Genomic DNA, 21,945 nt, shown 5'->3' with positions numbered 1-21,945 from the left:
GCCGTTGGCAAATGACACGGTCTCACAGTCGTATTTTCTGCCATCCGTGAGAATCGGGTGGTGATGGTGATCAGAGTGGGATCTGATTTTCTCGGATGAGGAAAAGATGGGAAAAAAATTTCTCTGTCTTCTCTATTTTGTCAGTCTGTGAAAATGGGACTGAACTCAGATGTCATCCGAGTACAGTCTGATAGTTTGCGCGGACTTGTTGGCTTGCATGGCCGAGTGCGATCCGAATATTGGATGCATATACTGCATGCTGAGACGTGACCTGTGAAGAGTCAGACCCCATAGAATAACAATGGTCCGAATGGGCTCTGATGTTTCGTCATATCACACGTTAATAATATTGTATTGATCTAGTACAATAATATAATATTGGGGAGGGGGTAGAAGAAATCAGGCATATATACGTCTCCGCACAAGTATACCCATAGAGATCTGTATGTGGGTCCTGACCATGTATCGGTCCCCCGATAGTCAGCACATACGCAGTTAATAGTGAATATTCACCACTGAGGGGATGCTATGGGCTCAAAAACAAAACACACAGCCCCCCATGGGGGTTTCACCCATTTCTGTGTAAACAGCCTTCTGCCTGTATCAGTGGCCCCATGGGGGTCCCCAGGACCCCCCACCAGCTACAGATGCTTAATACCATTATACCCCAAAGTCACTAATGTGAACACAGTCCACAGCACGGCTCCTTTCCTCAAAATCCCTATTCTGGGGTCTTATCAAGGCTCCAGTGCAGAAAATGGCACTTCCTGTGATAAGAGACACTTCCAAAGGCACCTTACTATTATTACACGACGTGTCATAAGAAAACGACAGAAGTGCACCCCTAAACACCGTGAACGGGGAGGAGGGGAGACAGGCAAAAAGAAAGCTAAAGAGGAAAAAAAAAGTGGGTGGAGGAAGAGCGAAAAATGCCCTAAAAAAAAAAAAAATTAAAGACGGCAGAGAGTGAAGGAGGCGAGCGGGGCGCATGCGCAGTGGCGGCCTCTGGGCCATATTGGAATGAGGCAGTGAGCACTGCGGTGGGGGTGAGGAGCTGAGGGGAGAGAGAGCAGCGCACCGGGCCCGGCAAATCTGCCTGGAAAAAGTCCGGACGGGTAAGAAGAAGCTCAGCAACGGGTCTCCTCAGACAGGGCGGAGTCTGAGCCGGCTGCTGAGGGGCTTTTCCACCCTCTTTGGGGCTTCTGGGCTTTCTGAAGAGCTTCCCAAGTTTGCAGCCCTGTATTCCTGTAGGAGGATGTTGTGTATATGTGTGAGCAGGGGAGGGGGCAGGGATAGCCGGGGACACGGGAATATTGGGGGCCACAAGTGCCCCTCTCACTCTAGCTCCTCTCTTAACACTTTGTGGGCTGATAGAAATGACAGCAAAGAAAGAAAAAAAAAAATGAAAAGAAAAAGACCCCTCTGAGATCAACAACTTCATGCAAAGTCCGCAGCCGGAATGCATGGTGTGTACAAGTCCTGGGAACAGGCACCTATTGGGGGGGAGACCCTCCATTTAACCCTTCATGGACTGCAGCTGCATCTTTAAAGTCTGTCATCTGGCAAATAAAGTGGGGAAAAAATGAAGGTAGAGATCCGTCCATACCACATAATGGGACTGCTGCTTGTATTGGTGTCCTCTTAATTAACCCATTTTAGGTTAGACCATCCCCCTCCCCCTCTTGTTAATTTTTGTCATTCACCATATATTTTTTTTTTTTTATGTAAAATCCATTTTTTCCCTCCCTAGGTTGACATGTATTTTCAGATTTTCTATGCTGATTGCTAAACTGAAAACACACAAACTTTAGATGCAGATATATATATATATATATATATATATATATATATATATGGCCTTTATTGCCCAATGGCATGGCAACGTTTCAGATATAGTATCCTTTTTCAAGCCTTGAGCAAGGATACTATATCCGAAACGTTGCCATGCAGCAATAAAGTCCACTTTTTTTTACTTTTTCTTGTGCTGTTTTTCCTTTTTTTTTTCTTTTTTTTTATTCTATTGTTGACAACCAATGGCTTATTGGTTGGGAAAGCTTTGCACATCATTGGAGGTAATATTTTGGTGCTATATATAATCGTGAATGTTATAACATAATGCCAGGATAACACTTTCAACCTGCAGGTTTAGGGTCCCCGTTAAAATGAATGGGTGAAATCTGCACCAAGAGGGGTGCATACCCAAACAATCTTATCTGCTGAAGACTTGACTTAAGTCCATTTCTTAGCACATTCTGCTTCCACTTCGGGACCCCCTGAAAAAAAAGTCACATGTGGATAGAATTAAGTCAAAACTCATCCGCTTTGTCGGCCCTGTAAGATGAGGGTGGATTTTGCGTACGTAACATCTGTCGCTCAGTGTTAGATGTAGTGAGAAACTTGGGTTAATTTCAATATATGAGTATCTGTAGAGTAAAACCATCATCTACAAGAAGATATGTTTCAGACATTGGGGACCGTTCACTCTGCATTTTGCATTGACTTGTTATATCACGAACATACCACATAAAGGCTTGTTTTGATGCCTGAGACTTTGGTCAGATGGTTTCTATCTGCACATTCACTGGTGTTTTTTTTTTTTTTTTTTTTTTGTGCCCCCAAAATACTATGGCCTAATATTACTTGAAAATCGGCACCAAACTATGTAAATGGCTACATACAAAGCATTTTGGTCCATTGGTATTTTTCGTAGAATTTTTAGAAATCCTCGGCATTTTTTTTATCATAGCGGCATGTTATGGATATGGCCACCACATTTTCCTTCTCCTTTCTTAGTGGTTTTTTTTTTTTTCTTCCCCCTAGACTTATCTTGGGGACCCTTATAAACTTCAGAACAAAAAAGTTATAATAAAAATGTGTCAGCTTTTACACACTTCTTTTGTCTGAGTTTCTAAATGAGTGACAGGTTCCTTACACTGTATTTCACAGCAGGTGCACATAACCGTATTTTCAGTCCAAGTGGGATCCGACAAAACATCCGATCGTTCAAGGAGCAATGGTATTCTGTAGGGCCGTTCACATGTCCGATTTCCTTGAACAGAGCCAGTTCAAAGAAAAAAATCGCAGGATGTCAATGAGTCAATGGAAAACATTGAACTGCTCTCGGATGACATCTGAGTGCAGTCTGATTTTTCACGGACTGATAGAATGAAGAGGATTGAGAAGGTTTTTTTTGTTTTTTTTTTGTGATTTTCCTGAGAAAATCTGAGCCCACTATAAGAGTATGATAAGAGTGAAATTTGCATAATTGACCCTATTCTCTCCTGGATCCAGAAATTAGAGTAAAATATCAGGCGAATCTGACCTGCACGGTCCTTAATAATTCCTGCGTTTATCGGGTGATCGGCAGCCTGTTTACAATGCACGATTATCGTTTCTGACAATCGTGCAGTGTAAACACACACTTTTCGGGTATGCGCTTAGCAGTTTCTTCATTGTTGAATGGAGTTAAAAATAAATAAATAAAATAAAACCTGTTACAGTGGGGCAAAAAAGTATTTAGTCAGTCAGCAATAGTGCAAGTTCCACCACTTAAAAAGATGAGAGGCGTCTGTAATTTACATCATAGGTAGACCTCAACTATGGGAGACAAACTGAGAAAAAAAAATCCAGAAAATCACATTGTCTGTTTTTGTTTCATTTTATTTGCATATTATGGTGGAAAATAAGTATTTGGTCAGAAACAAGCAATCAAGATTTCTGGCTCTCACAGACCTGTAACTTCTTCTTTAAGAGTCTCCTCTTTCCTCCACTCATTACCTGTAGTAATGGCACCTGTTTAAACTTGTTATCAGTATAAAAAGACACCTGTGCACACCCTCAAACAGTCTGACTCCAAACTCCACTATGGTGAAGACCAAAGAGCTGTCAAAGGACACCAGAAACAAAATTGTAGCCCTGCACCAGGCTGGGAAGACTGAATCTGCAATAGCCAACCAGCTTGGAATGAAGAAATCAACTGTGGGAGCAATAATTAGAAAATGGAAGACATACAAGACCACTGATAATCTCCCTCGATCTGGTGCTCCACGCAAAATCCCACCCCGTGGGTTCAGAATGATCACAAGAACGGTGAGCAAAAATCCCAGAACCACGCGGGGGGGACCTAGTGAATGAACTGCAGAGAGCTGGGACCAATGTAACAAGGCCTACCATAAGTAACACACTACGCCACCATGGACTCAGATCCTGCAGTGCCAGACGTGTCCCACTGCTTAAGCCTGTACATGTCCGGGCCCGTCTGAAGTTTGCTAGAGAGCATTTGGATGATCCAGAGGAGTTTTGGGAGAATGTCCTATGGTCTGATGAAACCAAACTGGAACTGTTTGGTAGTAACACAACTTGTCGTGTTTGGAGGAAAAAGAATACTGAGTTGCATCCATCAAACACCATACCTACTGTAAAGCATGGTGGTGGAAACATCATGCTTTGGGGCTGTTTCTCTGCAAAGGGGCCAGGACGACTGATCCGGGTACATGAAAGAATGAATGGGGCCATGTATCGTGAGATTTTGAGTGCAAACCTCCTTCCATCAGCAAGGGCATTGAAGATGAAACGTGGCTGGGTCTTTCAACATGACAATGATCCAAAGCACACCGCCAGGGCAACGAAGGAGTGGCTTCGTAAGAAGCATTTCAAGGTCCTGGAGTGGCCTAGCCAGTCTCCAGATCTCAACCCTATAGAAAACCTTTGGAGGGAGTTGAAAGTCCGTGTTGCCAAGCGAAAAGCCAAAAACATCACTGCTCTAGAGGAGATCTGCATGGAGGAATGGGCCAACATACCAACAACAGTGTGTGGCAACCTTGTGAAGACTTACAGAAAACGTTTGACCTCTGTCATTGCCAACAAAGGATATATCACAAAGTATTGAGATGAAATTTTGTTAATGACCAAATACTTATTTTCCACCATAATATGCACATAAAATGAAAAAAAACAGACAATGTGATTTTTCTGGATTTTTTTTTTTCTCAGTTTGTCTCCCATAGTTGAGGTCTACCTATGATGTAAATTACAGACGCCTCTCATCTTTTTAAGTGGTGCAACTTGCACTATTGCTGACTGACTAAATACTTTTTTGCCCCACTGTATTTGTCAGTACAAAAGTCTGCCTTAAAAAAAGACACATCCGGGAAAGTAAAAAGGACGATATTTTCTGAAGTGTCTTATTATTTAAAGACTTGACCGGATTACCCTCCTGAAAAAGATATGCACAAACCATTAGGCTGTGGTCACACGTTCAGGTTTTTGATCCAGAAGCGGATTCAAGAAAAGTTAGTCTCTGTACTTTTTAGAGGTGTCTCTTTGTTTTAGATCAATTTCTAGCTTTGATTTGGAAAAACTGGATTAAAAACCTGGACATAAAATGTGTGCAACAAAAAAAATTCTCATGTCCGAAATCCACGTAAACGCAACCCAGAGACTTGCGCCTGTTTGTTCAGCGGGAGATCCTGATTGTCCTAAGGTCAATAGATTTTATTCCCCCATAGATGTAAAAACAATTTCAATAAGTCGCGTCTCTCAAGTAGCCATGTGTGCATTAACCTCATTAAAAGTGGTGAAATGTCATGTATGCAGCAGCAGCAGTTTAATCTACAAATCCATAGAAGAAATCCACTTGGGTTTCTGCTGTGGATTCCATGACAAAAGTAAATTGGATGGTTTCTCCTATGGGAATCAAAATGCATATGTATATTCTTTATCAGGGTTCATGTTTGGCGTGGATTTCTTCCTCTAAAATTTGCCCATGTTTTGCAAACTTATTAACGGCTAATCACTTGGGTTCAAAGCCACAAGCAGAAATTAAGCAGTATGTGTATGAGATTTCAGAAATCTTTCTCCTTCTGGTGCTATAAAATGCAGCATTTTTTTTTTACCCCATGGGGAAAAAAACGTGTACAATTCCTTTATGGCTTTAGCTGAAAAATTCCTACAACTTTATTATTTTTTATAAACACATTTGCAGCTTTTGAGCCTCAGGCAGAAGTAGATCCAACTGGGAGAAATATACGCAGCATCAAAAATGCACCAAAAACTCATCATGGGCACACAGCCTGAAGCTTTTTTAACACATCTGTGTGCTGTCAGGTTTTTTTTTTTTTCTTTTTCTTCTGGACAACACATATTCTATTTACATGTCTGCTCTTTTTTGAAACCGATGGTCCCCCTTTCCAATAAAAGAAAAAAAAGTGTTCTTCTTTGGTCAGTTTTGCAGAAAGGACTCTGTCTGGTGATTGCAAATAAAGGATGGACAATACAAATTAAAAAAATTTTGTTTTTTACATTAAACAGTTACATGGACTTGTGAATAAGCTCCAATGCCTACCTCAAAGCCACGCTCAGACTATCAGTATTTGGTCGGTATTTGTTAGCGGAAACTAGGTGAGGAGCGGAAACTAGGTGAGGAGCAATCAGAGGAGAAAACATAATAGAAACACCTCACCACTTCTGTATTTATCATCCACTCCTGGTTTTGGCTTACAAATACTGAGGTAAAATACTGACCAACTACTGATGGTGTGAACGTGGCCTAATAGAAAGAGAAAATTAAAGTGATAGTAGGAGGAAAGAAAAAAATTCCTGGAAAAAGTGCAATAGACTTCAGCTTTCATATTCTCAGAAGACTATTAAAAAGTACAAAAAAGAATGTGGCCAGATTGGTGACTTCTTGTCTTACCTTGCACTATGTATAACTTCAGCGATGTTGGTAATGAGCAATAAACTTGTTATTTCAGCTATTATTACATTCTATAAGCACTCTTTAGATCCTTGTCCCCTTAGGCAGAAAATAATAGAAAGCATTGGATTATAAATATTTATTGTATGTTGTTTTCCTTTTTTAAATACCTTGTACTTTCACCTTGCAGTTTTTCTCCTGCTGTAGTACTGCAGCCTTAGGGTGCAGTCAATTCTTTCTGCGGATTCCGCAGCGGTTTGCCATCTCCTCCGTTGTAGAGATGATAAACCGCAGGCTAATCCGCAGATAAACCGCAGGTCTTTTGACCTGCGGATTTAGCAAAATCCACGCGGATCAGTCCGCAGCGTGTGCACACACCCTTAGGCTATGTGCACACAGTGCGGATCCTCCTTCGGATTTTTCCGCGCAGATTTTACTAAATCCGCAGGTCAAATGACCTGCATTTTTCTTGCGGATTTCTTCCTTTTTTGTGCGGTTTTCCACCTGCGGATTTGTAGAATGGAGTAGGTGGAAAACTGTAGCAAAACCGCACAAAAGAGGTCACATGCTGCTTTTTTTTTTTTCCGCACAAAAACCGCGCGGAGAAAAACGCAGCATGTGCACAGCTTTTTTTTTTTTTTTTTTTACAAAGGCTTTAATGGTACTGTACTTCACCTGCAGATCGGCAGCAGAATCCGCACCATGTGCACAGGGCCTTTGGGTTCGCTTAAATCTGCATATAAAATTGGTGTGCAATGTGAGGGGAAAAAAATGACATTACACTCACAACGATTTTATTCAGTTAGTCCGGAACTGGCAGCGCTTTGGGCGCAGCGCATGTTCACCTTGTCCAAAGCACTATTTTCTATTGAACGCAGGTGAATCCGCATGTGATCACTGAACCGTTTGGATTCACCACGTCCAATACATTCTATTGGTGACATTTCTCTTGCGGTGACTAGCGTCTCCGCAAGAGAAAATGACATGCTGCGGTCTGGAAAGACGCGCCACATGTCCATCTCCGTGGATAAGCCCCCGGCGTCTGTGGACACAGTGGTCATGGGAGTTCTTGAAATCCCATCCGCTATGCTGTAACATCTGGCCACTGCCGGTTTGACCCTGCATAGTACACAGCATCAAACCAGCAGCAACTCGTATGCATGCTGCTTAAAACGGGTGAGACTCGCCAATGAGTTGATGTGTGCAAGGGCAAAAAAAATCGCCCGACACACAGACCATGCAATGCTGGTGTTTTTTTTTTTTTGTTTTTTTTTTATATCAGACTCGTCTACTAGCAAATAACTAAAATTAATAAAAAATAATGAACACCCCACACCCTTTTTTAAGCAGCTGAGGGAAAGCAGACAGCTGAGAGCTGGTCTTAATAGTCTGGGAAGGGGACATTAAACATGGAGCTTTCCAGGCTATTAATATCAGCTCACAGCTGTCTACTTGGCCTTCAATGGTTATTAAAAAGGGTGTGACCCCCTATTTTTAATAACCAGCGAAGGCTAAGCAGACATCTGCGGGCTGTAAAGGAGCCATGGATGTTGGCCCCTTCCCAGTCTAATAACACCAGCCCTCAGCGGCTCCAGAAATGGCACATTCATTAGATGTGCCTCTTCTGGCACACAGCCTCAGCTCTTCCCACTTGCCCTGGTCTATTGGCAAGCGAGATTATTTTGGGGTTGATATCAGCTTTGTGATGTCAGCCATCACGTTTTTTTTCTTTGTCTATTAGCTAAATACAAATATAGAAAACTACACACACAAAGCACTGATTATATGTCACTGACCTATTACTACCTATTTATCATCTACATATCTATAATATTGTTTAATTAGTTAGGACACTAGCTTGACATGACAAAATTACTGATTTTAAAAGCTGACGTTAATGCATTGCATACTCATGTCATAAGAATACTAGGTGAGAAACGTATGACACTCACCAATTTTTCTGGCTGATAATCTCAGCTACTTTATTTACGCAGATGTGAGCGTAACCTTAACCCCTTTCCGACATGCGCCACATATATACAGCACTGCGGGAGCTTTGTTCCCAGAAATCGTAGTAAATATATGATGCCATGTTCACGTGGGCTCATGCTGAGCGCCGCGATCAAGTGCGAGTGTCAGCTGTATATGAGAGCTGGCACCCTGCAGCAATGCCCACGATCGGTGCTATCACCCATCACGGGCATTTAACCCCTTGGATGCCCCTTTCACTAGTGACCGCAGAGGGAGGGAGCTCCCTCTCTTCTCTCATCGGGACAAAATGATGCATTCACATTATACCGATGGTCTCCACCGTGACCCTTTGCCGAAAAATGGCCTGATGGTCAGCCAGGGGCAGTGGCCTGTTAGCTCATCTGGCCAGGATTTGGTGCCATTTTTACCCATTTCCCAGTGTGATAATGTAAAATCTGGGGCTAAAACTAAATTTCAATGGTAAAAATGTAATTTTCTTCACTGCCCAAGATAATTTTGTGACACATGTAATGTCACTATGATCACTAAACCCCTAGATGAATTAATTGAGAGGTGTAGTTTGTAAAATGGGGTCACTTATGGGGGGTTCTGTTGTTCTGGCACCTTAGGGGCCGTGTCAATGTGATGGCACCCTCAACAAAATCTGAACTCCAATATGGCGCTTCTTCCCTTCTGAGCTTTGCACTGCGCCTCAAAAGTAGATTTTGACCACGTATGGGGTACTCGGGAGAAATTGCACAGCAGAGTTTGGGGTCCATTTGCCTCTATTAACCTTGTGAAAATAAATAATTTGGGTCTAAAAAACCCTTTTTTTTTTTTTTTTTTTTTTTTTTCTTCTAAAAAAAAAAAAAAAAGTTTTTCTTTATTTTCACGGCTGAAGAGTTAACCTCCTTGAATGTGGTTTTGAAAACCTTGAGGGGTGCAGTTTTTAGAACTCAGGGACTCTGATGAGCAGTATAGTTACTGACGTCACAGTTCTTCAGAGCCACCGAATCTCGCTGAGTGCAGCGTGAGCCAGGGGTGGCTCCTGCTTAAAACGTTTGGAGACTCAGAGTCTCCATAGGATTTAACAACTATTGTGCCAAACATACTGATAGGAAGACGAGCCAGGGGGTGTTGCAGGTAGGATGAGATTCCCAGGACTCTGTTCTCACATGGCCTACGACTGTGGCGGCTGATCTACGGTCCTGTGTATCATATTATTCAACTTCTAGATTTTGTTAACCCCATTTAATGACCGCCGATACGAATAAAACCTGCGATCATTAATAAGGTAATAGTGCCCCACAGAGTCAGAAAATATCCATGGTTTCAGCTACTGGGGGTAGCGGAGACCCTGGAGAACACAATTGGGACAGGCTTTTTACAGTTCTCGATCACGTGATGGCCATTATTCAGCGAATAATGGCGATCACTTAAAAAAAGTTAGATGCGGTGTAAAAATGATATCTCTGGCATGATCTCTCCTCTGACATGTTAGAGAGAAATGATGCCCCTAAGCCTCCCACGGTACCGTAGTACCTACTGGATCTGCCAGCCCCCCTCCTTCTGTTCCCGAAGCAGAATGGCGGGCGCCTGTTGGCCTGCAACCGCTGAATTCTTCCTATTGGTTCCTGACTTTTGATCACTGTGATTAAAAGCCCAATAATTAGTAAATAACACAGCACTTGGACTGTGCTTCATTGTACACCCACTTGATTATCCACTTAGATTAATTTTTTTGTATTATTTTTCATTCTTTGCCCTTAGGGTTAGGCTTTTCATATAGTCAATATGATGACCTAATGTTAACATTCTCTTGTGCCTGTGGGTTCAAAGTGCTCGTTACACCGCTGAATAATATCCTTGAGAGGTTTTGTTACCAAAATGTGGTCACTAGTTTTTTTTTGTTTTTTTTTTTTGTTTTTTGTTTTTTTTTGCTGTTTAAGCACTTTTAGGGGCCCTGCAATTGTGACATGGTGCCCACAATCTTTCACCCAAAATTTATCTTTGAAAATTCAAATATTGCTCCTCCTGTTGAGTTCTGCCGTTTGTACAAACAGAACTTTTTTGAGTATATGTGGGGTATCTCTGCACTCGTAAGAAAGCACGTAGCAAATTTTACCTCTTGTAAAAGTGAAAAAATTGTGGCTAAAGCAACATTTTAAAGGTAAAATTTTAATTTTTGTTTTCTCCATTCCACTTTGCATTAATTCCTCTGTAGCATCTGAAGGGTTAAAAAAAGAATCCTGACAGCAATTTTGAAATATTTTAACGGTGCAGCTTTTAAAATGGTTTTGGGAAGTTTCCAATTTATAGGTCCCTCTAAATCCATTTAAATCTGAGTAAGTCCCTAAGAAACAGGTTTTGTACATTTGCTGAAAAAATGAAATTGCTGCTATAACTTTGAACCCTGCTAACATACTAACAAAATAAAATGACGTTTGTAAAGTAGACATATGGGAAATGTTTATTAATTATTTTGTACAGCAGGACAACCTCGTTTAACCCCTTAACGGCAGCAGTTAAGGGTCCGTATTCCTCAGCGCTGCTTTTTAGCTGCGCTGAGAAATAAGTAGTTAGTGCCCCCCCCCCCGCATCGTAAAATCTCTAGGTCTCCACTACTGAGGGTAGCAGAGACCCCGGAGAGCATGGTTTGGGTCGGTATTTACTGTCATTATGCACCAAATAATGGAGATCACAAAAAAGTCTGAATCTTCCATTCATTTCTCTCTCCTCTGATATGATCTAGCATACCAGGGGAGAGAGAAATGGGGCTCCCCCGAACACAACCCGATACCTCCGCCATCCCAGGACCTTCCTGCTCCGTCCCCCGGTCCTCTGCGTCATCTTCCTACAAGGAAATGACGGGTGCATACACAGTGCGCCTGCCAAAATCTGCCAGCTAGTACCCGGCAACAAGAAGAGATTTTTCCTATTGGTTCATTTTGATCGCTGTGATGGGGTCTATCACAGTGAACAAAATTTAAACAAAAAATAGTAAATGAAACCCTCCTTATCTCTTTTAATTAGATAAAATTGTAATTTTTTTCCATTCTCTGCAGGTAGGATTGTGAGGTTGGCGTTTGGGTTACAATTAGGGGGTTTCCACTGGTTAGATACATCAGGGGCTTTCCAAATGCGAAATTACTCCCGCCATCGATTCCAGCCAATTTTGTGTTCAGAAAGTCAAATGATGCTCCCTCCCTTCTGAGCCCTGCCATGTGCCCAAACAGCGGCTTTCATCCACATCCGCGTACTCTGGAGAAATTGCACAACCAATTTTGTGGTCCATTTTCTCCAGTTACCCTTGTGAAAATAAGTTTGGGTCTAAATTAAATTTTTTGTGAAAAAAGTTAAATGTTCATTTTTTTTCCCTTCCACATTGCTTTAGTTCTTGTGAAGCACCTGAAGGGTTAATAAACTTCTTGAGGCTGTGTGCCCACGTTGCGTTTTTTGAAGCGTTTGTGCCGGATCAGACCCTTCAGAAACACTTAAAATAAGCTTCTTATTCAATTTAATGCATTTTTGGCTTTTTGTGCCACTGCATGCGCTTTTTTTTTTTTTTCTGATCAGAAAACGCTTAGCGGCTAAACGCAGCATGCTCATTATTTTCCGCATAGGTCCTCGTTTTTAGATGTTTCCAAGCTTTCCAGAAACCGCGCGGGAAAAAAAGCATCATACGCGCGGTTTTTGTGCAAAAATCGTGCGGAAATAAAACGCGCGGTTTCTGGGAAGGAGTCCAGTTTTCTGAGCGTTTAAAAAACGCTAACGTGGGCACATGGCCTGACTATGGTTTTGACCACCTTGGGGGGGTGCAGTTTTTAGAATGGTCTCACTTTTGGTTATTTTTTTTGTCATATTGACCACCCCCCAAACTCACTTCAAATGTGAGGTAGTCGTAAAAAAATGGTTTTGTAAATTTTGTTGGAAAAATGAGATCACTGGTCAACTTTTAACCCTTAACGTCCTAACAAATTTTTCTTTCCAAAATTGGGCTGGTGTAAAGTTGACATGTGGGAAATGTTACGTATTAACTATTTTGTGTAACATGACTCTCTGATTTAAAGGGACTCTGTCACCCTTTTTTTTTTTTTTTTTTGCCCTATTAGGCCTGTTTCACACATCAGTTTTTTTTTTTGGTCAGTCAAAATCCGCTAAAATGGCGGATAACGGATCCGTTCCTGTACTGACCACAACGTTTGGCACCGGACCGTTATTTTAACGGATCCGTCAAAGGAGGAATTTTAAAGGAACCGCTGCCTGGGGAGAGAGAGAGAATTTTTCAGCCGACAGAACAGAGTTTAGGGTTAAATTTGCGGCTGAGTGAAGTCTTTCGGGCATGCGCAGTGAGAAATGCGGATCCGCCCGCCCGAAAAAACGTTGCATGGTCCGTTCGGGCATGTCGGCGGACGTCAAAATTTTGGCGAATCCGCAAAAAAACTGATCCAACGGATGGGCATCCGTCAAGATCCGCCGGTAATGCAACTCAATGGGAAAACATAACGGATCCGCCAAGAAAAATGGCGGATCCATTTTTTTTTTTTGCAAAACGGAGGATTTTGACTGATGGACACAAACGGATTTGTGAAACAGGCCTTAGCTTCCGGCATAGACATCGGGGGCTTATCTACAGCATTCTGTAATGCTGTAGATAAGCCCCCGATGTAACCTGAAAGAGAAGAAAAACACGTTATATTATACTCATCAAGGTGGGCGGTCCGATGGGCGTGGCGGTCCGGTCCGGCGCCACCCTTCATGCAATGACGTCCTCTTCTCCCGTCCTGAAATGGCGCAGGCGCATTGCTCTGCCCAGTTGGGGGCAGAGCAGAATTCTGCAGTGCGCGGGCGCCAGACCCCTCCCGACACCTGCGCACTGCAGGACTCTGCTCTGCCCTCAACAGGGCAGAGCAGTGTGCTTGCGCCGGAGCCATTACAGGACGGGAGAAGAGGACGTCATCGCATGAAGGGAGGCGCCGAACGGGACGGCGACACCCATCGGACCGGACCGGACCGCCCACCTCCGTGATTATAATATAACGTGTTTTTCTTCTCTTTCAGGTTACATCGGGGGCTTATCTACAGCATTACAGAATGCTGTAGATAAGCCCCCGATGTCTATGCCGGCAGCTGAAAGGCCAAAAAAAGAGTGACAGATTCCCTTTAAGGGCACAAAAATTAAAAGTTTGAAAATTGCAAAATTTTTATTTTTTTTCTCCAAATTTCAGTTTTTTTATTCCCCCTTAAATAAACGCAAGTCATATCGAAGAAATTTTACCACTTACATGAAGTACAATATGTCCCGAAAAAACAATCACAGAATCGGCGGGATCCATTGAAGCGTTCCAGAATTATAACCTCTGAAAGGGACAGTGGTCGGAATTGTAAAAATTGGTCTGGTCATTAAAGTCAAAATTGGCTCTCACTAAGGGGTTAAAGAAATATTGAAAGTTGCGTTTTTATTATTGTCCCCCCCCCCCCCCCCCCCAAAAAAAAAGAAAAAAAACAGTTTTGCCAAAATTATATTTGCACAAATGCAGTCAAGGTCAAAATTAGTTTTTATTAATGGGTTAAATCTTATTTTTACTTTTTTTTTTTTTTTTTTTTTTCCATATCATTTACAGAAATCATGCAGTTTTCACAACAGCCACAGAGCCTAATTTTAGACATACACTTCCTGTATTTTTGCAGAGAACTTTTTGGAAGTTTTATTATCACAAACTTATTACAATACAAGGCGACACCTCCTATATACAGCAGATAACACAGGGTCCTCCATTTACAAAAAGTGATATCACAGCTCACTTGCTCCCCCCTCCCTTTATAAGGACATTTGCTCTTATGAGAACAGGCTTAATACATACTGCAGTACAACGTAGAAGGGCTAAGGCTGGTTTCACATTAGCGCATTTTCAGCGCACGCACGGCCGGGGGTAGCTCCGCCCCCGAGCCGGCTCTCTGCCCGGCGTGCCCGCCCCTTGCTTGTAGCGCCGCCTACTAGCGGACAGCGGCGCCTGCGATCGGCGCACCCTATCTTTAGCATAGGGTGCGCAGATCGTGCGCAGGCCGTGCGCTAGTTGCGCTTTGACCTGTGCTGCGCACTTTTGACGGTGCGCCGTGCGCGCCAAAATCTGAAAAGTTTGATTTTGGCGCGCACGGCGCACCGTCAAAAGTGCGCAGCACAGGTCAAAGCGCAACTAGCGCACGGCCTGCGCACGATCTGCGCACCCTATGCTAAAGATAGGGTGCGCCGATCGCAGGCGCCGCTGTCCGCTAGTAGGCGGCGCTACAAGCAAGGGGCGGGCATGCCGGGCAGAGAGTCGGTTCGGGGGCGGAGCTACCCCCGGCCGTGCGCGCGCTGAAAATGCGCTAATGTGAAACCGGCCTAAGTCAGTCTGTCGCTGCTTACGCTCTTGTGGCCAATGTGAAAATAGCAAGATTTCAGAATTCATCTTGGTTTTTAAGATTGTGATATTTAAAAAAAGAAAACATTTGTAATAATAAATATCAATATAAAAACATGATTTAAACAGGTAATTTTCTGTTGACTCCATCCCATGGGCAACGTTCCCACAATAAGCTTTTGGCTAGTTTTTGATGATGCAGATTTTCTGCACCTACTAAGTAAATTAGTAAAAGCAAAAAAAATTTTTTGGCTTTCTTTTTTTTTTTTTTTTTTTTTTTGCGCTTCTGTTAAACGGATACCCCTAACGCAATGTGAACCTAGCCTTAAAAGAAGTAAAAAAAAAAAAAAAAAAAGTGCAGTAGGCATGAAATTCCTGTGAAATCCCATCCACTTTGCTGGAACAGCTAAGACGCTGCGTTTTTTGATGGAGTGAAAATACTCGGCATCAAAAGCTCACCAAAAACTTAGTGGCCACATTGCCTAAGACCGGGGTCCCACTGGCATTTTTAAAATCGTTCCAATTTTGTTCCTGGAAAGTCGGACGAGTGTCAAGCGTTTTTCGTGCGACTATAATCCTATTTTCACAGCTTAGATCTGATTTACATGCGAATGTGGTTTTTTTTTTGTTTTTTTTTTTTCTCCATGAGCTTTTACATAGAGAATTGCTCTATGTAATTTACCCTGTTTTCCAAGGAAATTATATATAGCTATATAGACAGATACGAAAAGATATAGAGGATATATAAATGTGAGTGCTTTCTGTAGGTTGCTGTGCATGTGTTTTTTTTTTTTTTTGTTTTTTTTTGTAAATTCCATTCAGAAAAAAAAGTGTGTGGGATACCCCGACATCTTATTAACCAGCAGAGGGAAAGCGGACAGCTGAGAGCAGATGTTTATAGCCATGGAAGGGAATAATACCAATGGAGCTTTCCAGGCTATTAATATCAGCTCAAGCTGTATAGTTAGCCTTTCCTGGTTATTAACGTGTGGGACTCGACCCTAAAAAAAGCAAACAAATTTAGGGTCCCCCCTATAATTAATATCCTGCAAAGGCTAGGCGGATAGCTGCGGGCTGATATGAATAGCCTAGGAAGGGGCCTCCATTCCCTCTGCTGGTTAATAAAATGTTTGGGGGGGTCCCACGCCATTTTTTTTTTTTTTTTTTTTCCCGAAAAATTTTGTCGGTAAAAAATACATGTAAAGTAAGCTACAAGAGCACCGAACTAATATATATATATATATATATATATATATATATATATATATATATATATATATATATATAATATTTTCACTTGTCTCTATCTCTCTCTCATGTCACACTGATTTTACTGTGCTGCTGCTGAAATGTTGGGTTTTCAATGAGTGGACTTGCATGGTCCATGTGCGGTGCAATAAAATGTTTTTTTTTTTCCTAGTCCGATCGTGATCCGATCTGGAAAAAAAATTGCAGATGAGCACACAATAATAGAATAACATTGGTCCGAATGCAATCCATTTTTAGGATTGTTTTCTGGTTAATTAGGGTATGTTCACACATGGCGTTTTTTTTTTTTTTTTTTTTTCAGTGGTGGCAGGAAAGAAGCTGCATTAAACGGAGTTCTGCTTGCGACTTCATGCGGTTTATTTTACTCTGTCGCCTAATTGGGGGACACAGAACCGTGGGTGTTATGCTGCTGTCCACTAGGAGGCGACACTATGCATAATCTGAAAAAGATTAACTTTGGCTCCTCCTCTGCAGTATACACCCCCGGACGGCGTCAGCCTTCTCCAGTTTTTGCTTAGTGTCGCAAGGAGGCACACCTAAGATTTTTTTTTTACTCCGTTTTTTCCCTTGATTTTTTTCAACAGATGACGAAAAGCGGGTCTCCAGCGAGACTCCCAGCATGGCTCCCTCCGCGGTCCCCTATTAAGGGGTACCCGGTTGAGGTCGAGATGGCTCTTCCCCATGTCGCTCCTTCCCCAGTCCTTCGGGTACTGGTTCGAAGTCGAGAACCCCCCCTCCTTCCCCAGTTCCCTTGGGCTCTGGGTTGAGATCGAGGATAGGATGAAGCCCCCTGACGGTGACAGCAGCACCCCCCTAATCCCCCTCTGGGGGCTTTAGGTTGAGACACCGCAGGTAGGGCCTGTACCAAGCACCATTCGGCCACTTACAAGTCCAGGGACCCCAGCTCAGCTGCGGGCTCCTGTTGGGACTGGGGGAGGTGCAGGCAGGCATGGCACTTGTCAGAGACAGGGCTCCCTGTGCCCCTGTCTCTCCGGCAGCACCAGCTGCATAGCGCCTCAAAGGGACCCCCCACAGGGCCCAGGCTGCGCTCATGACCCCACCGCTAGCCTACCATTCAATCCGCGGGGGTCTGGTTTGACATTTCTGATCCAACCCCGGAAGCACCAGAGCACAAGATTTCCTTGGAGAGTGTTCAGAAACCATCTAGGGTCTTCGCTAATCACCCGGAATTTCCAAAAATACTTTCTAAGCATTTTTCGCAGCCTGAGAAATTCGCCAATCGCAAATACTTGGAAGCAAAGTACTGCTTCCCACAGAAGGACACTAAGGATTGGACAGATCCGCCTGAAGTGGACCCCACAGTCTCTAGGCTGGCAGCACAAACACTTCTCTCACTGCCGGACAGCTCAACCCTCAAGGACGCAGCAGACAGGTAGAACGCATGGCTCGTTCAGTCTTCGAAGCGGCAGGTGCCTCTCTGGCTCCCGCATTTGCTTCAGTTTGGGCAGCTAAGGCCATTATGGTCTGGGCTAATCTATTGCAACAGGGCCTCCAAGCTTCAAATCCTCAGTTGGCGGACCGGGCGGTGCAAATTGCAGTAGTGGCAGATTACATGGTCCATGCAGCGTTGGATTCTGCAAGAGGGGTAGCGGGAATAGCATCAAACGCCATCACAATCCAGCGTATATTCTCTGGCTGAGAGAATGGAAGGCGGATGCGGCCTCAAAAAAGTCCCTGACAAATCTCCCGTAATTCAGTGGACGTCTTTTCGGTGAAAAGCTGGATACAATGATTTCCAATGCTACTGGGGGTAAAAGTACTTCTCTCCCTCAACTAAAACCAAAACGCTCGTTTAAAAGACGTAATCAATCTCGTTTCCGATCCTTTCGGAATTCTTCAGGCTGGTCCATCTCGCGCCCAGCACAAAATCGTGACCGCTCCCCCCGCAGAGACAACACACGGGCGGCACAGAGGCCGGACAGGAACTGGCAGTCAAAAGCAAGCCAGGCAAAATCCAAAGGAGGAAAAGCTCAGACTTTCCCCTCATCATGACTCATGCCCTCGGGAAGACACCCCACTTGTGGGCGCACGACTGCTAATCTTTCAGCAGGTCTGGCTTCCTATTACAGAAGACAAGTGGGTCAAGGAAATAGTGTCTTCAGGATACAAGATCGAGTTTACTACCAGCCCACCGCACAGGTTCTTTCTCTCCGTTCCTCCAAAGCCTCCACTCAAAGCTCGAGCCTTCCATCAAGCGGTTTCTTCCCTCCTGCAAGCAGGAGTCATAGTACCGGTTCCAGCAGACGAGCGCTTCCGAGGGTTCTACTCCAATCTGTTCGTGGTCCCCAAGAAGGGAGGCAGCGTCCGACCCATACTAGACCTCAAGCAACTCAACAAGTATGTTCGAGTTCGTCACTTTCGCATGGAATCCCTCCGGTCAATCGTTGCGTCCATGGAAAAAGGAGAATATCTCGCCTCCATAGACATACAGGGCGCATACCTGCATATACCGATTGCTCCCGCCCATCAGAGATTTCTCAGATTCGCAATCAACCAAGACCATTTCCAGTTTGTGGCCCTCCCGTTCGGTCTCGCCACGGCTCCCAGAACATTTAGGCTGAGTTCACACGTGGCGTTTTTTTCGCGTTTCCGCGGCGGTTTTAACCGCACGATTTTGCCGCGAAAACGCGAAAAATAAGCATCCCATGCATTCCTATGGGATTCCGCAATGCTATGCTAATGCTGCGGTTTTTACCGCGGCGGAATCGCTTCGCGGTAAAAACCGCAGCATGCTCATTAATTTGCGGAATCGCGGCGATCCCGCACCCATAGGATTGCATTGTTCCGCTTACTTCCCGCATGTGGCTGTGCCCACCATGCGGAAAGTAAGCAGAACAATTGCGGATGGTACCCACGGTCCGGAGGAGAGGAGACTGTCCTCCGGGCTTTGGGTACCATATCCCTGTAAAAAATAGAATTTAAAATAAAAAATATTGTTATTCTCACCTTCCGGCGTCCCGCGCAGGCTTCCCTCCTCTCTCCACGCTTCCGTTCCCAGTAGTCCTTTGCGAAAATGCCCGCGATGGCGTCCGTTCTCGCGGGATCGCGAAGTCTCGCGGTCATTCGCGCGACGTCATCGCGAATTACCGTGAGACATCGCGATCCCGCGAGATCGGACGTCATCGCGGGCATTTTCGCAAAGGATTACTTGAACGCATGCGAGGGACGCCGGAAGGTGAGAATAACACCATTTTTTATTTTTTTTACATTTTATCTTTTACTACTGATGCCGCATAGGCAGCCTCAGTAGTAAAAAGCTGGTCACACTTGTCAAACACTGGGTGGGGGGTGGTGTCTCTCCATCCCGACGTTTTTTGTCAGTTCTGCCATCGCTGTGGGACCCCGGAAGTGGATCTGATGGCATCCCATCTCAATGCCAAGGTTCCCAATTTCATGGCCAGAACGCGCGATCCGCGGTCGCTAGGAGCAGATGCCCTGGTTCAGGACTGGACCCAATTCCAGCTTCTGTACATTTTTCCACCCCTCCCTTCCAAAGGTCCTTGGTTTCCTTCAGTCGGGCCTGGACGCCAGGCTATCCCTGGGCTCGCTTAAGAGCCAAGTGTCAGCACTTTCAGTGCTCTTTCAGAGGCGTATTGCTAATAAGCCGCAAGTGAGGGCTTTTCTCCAAGGGGTTTCCCGATTGGTTCCCCCCTACAAACATCCATTGGAGATGTGAGACCTCAACCTGGTCTTGACAGCATTGCAGACACCTCCTTTCGAATCCCTTAAGGAGGTCTCATTCCGACTTCTGTCACAGAAGGTGGTCTTTCTGGTGGCAATCACCTCGCTACGCAGGGTGTCTGAAATTTCAGCACTTTCCTGTAGACAACCCTTTCTGGTTTTCCATCAGGACAAGGTGGTTCTCCGTACAGTCCCATCCTTCCTTCCGAAGGTTGTGTCCAGCTTCCACCTCAATGAGGAAATCTCACTACCATCTCTTTGCCCGGTTCCTGTTCATAGAGTGGAGAAGGCTCTGCATACGCTTGACCTTGTCAGGGCATTGCGTATTTACTTGTCTAGGACTGCTCCCTTCCGGAAGTCTGATTCACTTTTCCTTCTTCCAGAAGGCGTTCGCAAGGTCCTACCGGCTTCCAAAGCCACCCTTGCTAGGTGGATCAAGTCCACCATACAAGAGGCTTACCGCCTTGTCAATTCACCTCTTCCGGCCGGTATCACGGCACACTTACGTGGGCGGTAGGAGCCTCTTGGGCCATTCGGCATCAAGCCTCGGCACATGAAGTGTGTAAGGCAGCCACTTGGACTAGCCTGCACACATTTACAAAACACTACAGAGTGCATACTCAGTCCTCAGCGGATGCGAGCCTGGGTAGACGGGTCCTGCAGGCAGCAGTACCCCAAATCTAGGGGACTGTCAGCACAATATTCGTCCACTGCTTCCTACCCAGGGACTGCTTTGGGACGTCCCACGGTTCTGTGTCCCCCAATTAGGTGACAGAGTAAAGGACATTTTTGTGTACTCAATGTAAAATCATTCTCTTAGCCTTTAATTGGGGGACACAGCTCCCACCCTGTTGCCCTTACGGGCCGTTGTTAGTTGAGTTCTCATATTGTTCTTTGAGCTCGTACATAGTGGCCTACTTACAGGCATGGTTATGTTATTTGTGTTACGTTCCTCCTAATGCTTTTCCACAAAACTGGAGAAAGCTGACGCCGTCCAGGGGTGTATAATGCAGAGGAGGAGCCTAAGTTAATCTTTTTCAGATTATGCCTAGTGTCGCCTCCTAGTGGACAGCAGCATAACACCCATGGTTCTGTGTCCCCCAATTAAAGGCTAAGAGAGATTTTACGGTGAGTTCACAAAAATCTCCTTTTTTCCTATTCGAATAGAATTGATGTTGAAAGAATTGACATGCTGCAGATTTAAGGGGTAAAACAAGCTTTGGTTCAGTTCACTTTTCTGGAACTAACGCTTTTTTTTTTTTTTTTTTTTTTTTTTTTTGGGTGGGGCTGCATAAATGCTGCGAAGTGTGAATATACACCTAGACATTATTGTAATATATTTTTTTCATGGCCACATGCTATAAACACTGATAGGTGCTGCTCTCTGGGTCCCTTGGGCTGATTTTCTAAATTTAGGTCATGTGATCCCAATTCTCTTATCCAGTATTATGGCCAGCAAATATTTTTGATGACCCCCATTTAAAAATATTCCAATACACTAAAACCTCTCCAAAAGACTGACAACTTGCAAAGACATTTTTTTTTTTTTTTTTTCACACCAGTTTTCTTGTGACCTATTTTCTGCCTCGCCATATATTAGGCATACCAGCCATCATCTTTGATGAGTACTTTTCAAAGTGTCTTCGAAGATTTTTCCACATATATTTGTTTTGATGTTTCACTCTTGGTAGTCAAGTCTGCGCTTTGTGCCACATGACTTGGACATTGCTGAGAACATCTGTATCGTATTTATTAATCTGGTATGTGAGCATTTTCTTAAACACATGAATTATTGTTGTTTTTCCTAAGTTAAAATCTATTTAACCATATACTCCTAAGAATTGTCAAGTGTTTTTGACCACAAGATTGTCACAGCTCATACTGGACAGCTGACCCTTCTTTATA

General features: G+C 43.9%; 1 protein-coding gene across 1 annotated transcript in view; it reads left to right on the top strand.

The window, feature by feature from the left end:
* Positions 1–979: 979 nt before the first annotated feature.
* The window catches only part of SFMBT1 (Scm like with four mbt domains 1), a 145,939-nt gene continuing 124,973 nt past the window's right edge, over positions 980–21,945 (top strand). Inside the window, exon 1 of the mRNA XM_073574374.1 lies at positions 980–1,115. The gene's annotated coding sequence lies outside the window, so the exon portion shown is untranslated. The remainder of the gene's footprint in view (positions 1,116–21,945) is intronic.

The sequence above is a fragment of the Dendrobates tinctorius genome, unplaced genomic scaffold (assembly GCF_039654945.1).
Source record: "Dendrobates tinctorius isolate UK_male_01 unplaced genomic scaffold, ASM3965494v1 ptg000038l, whole genome shotgun sequence".
NCBI classification, from domain to species: domain Eukaryota; kingdom Metazoa; phylum Chordata; class Amphibia; order Anura; family Dendrobatidae; genus Dendrobates; species Dendrobates tinctorius.
This window is presented reverse-complemented; position numbering and strand designations above follow the sequence as displayed.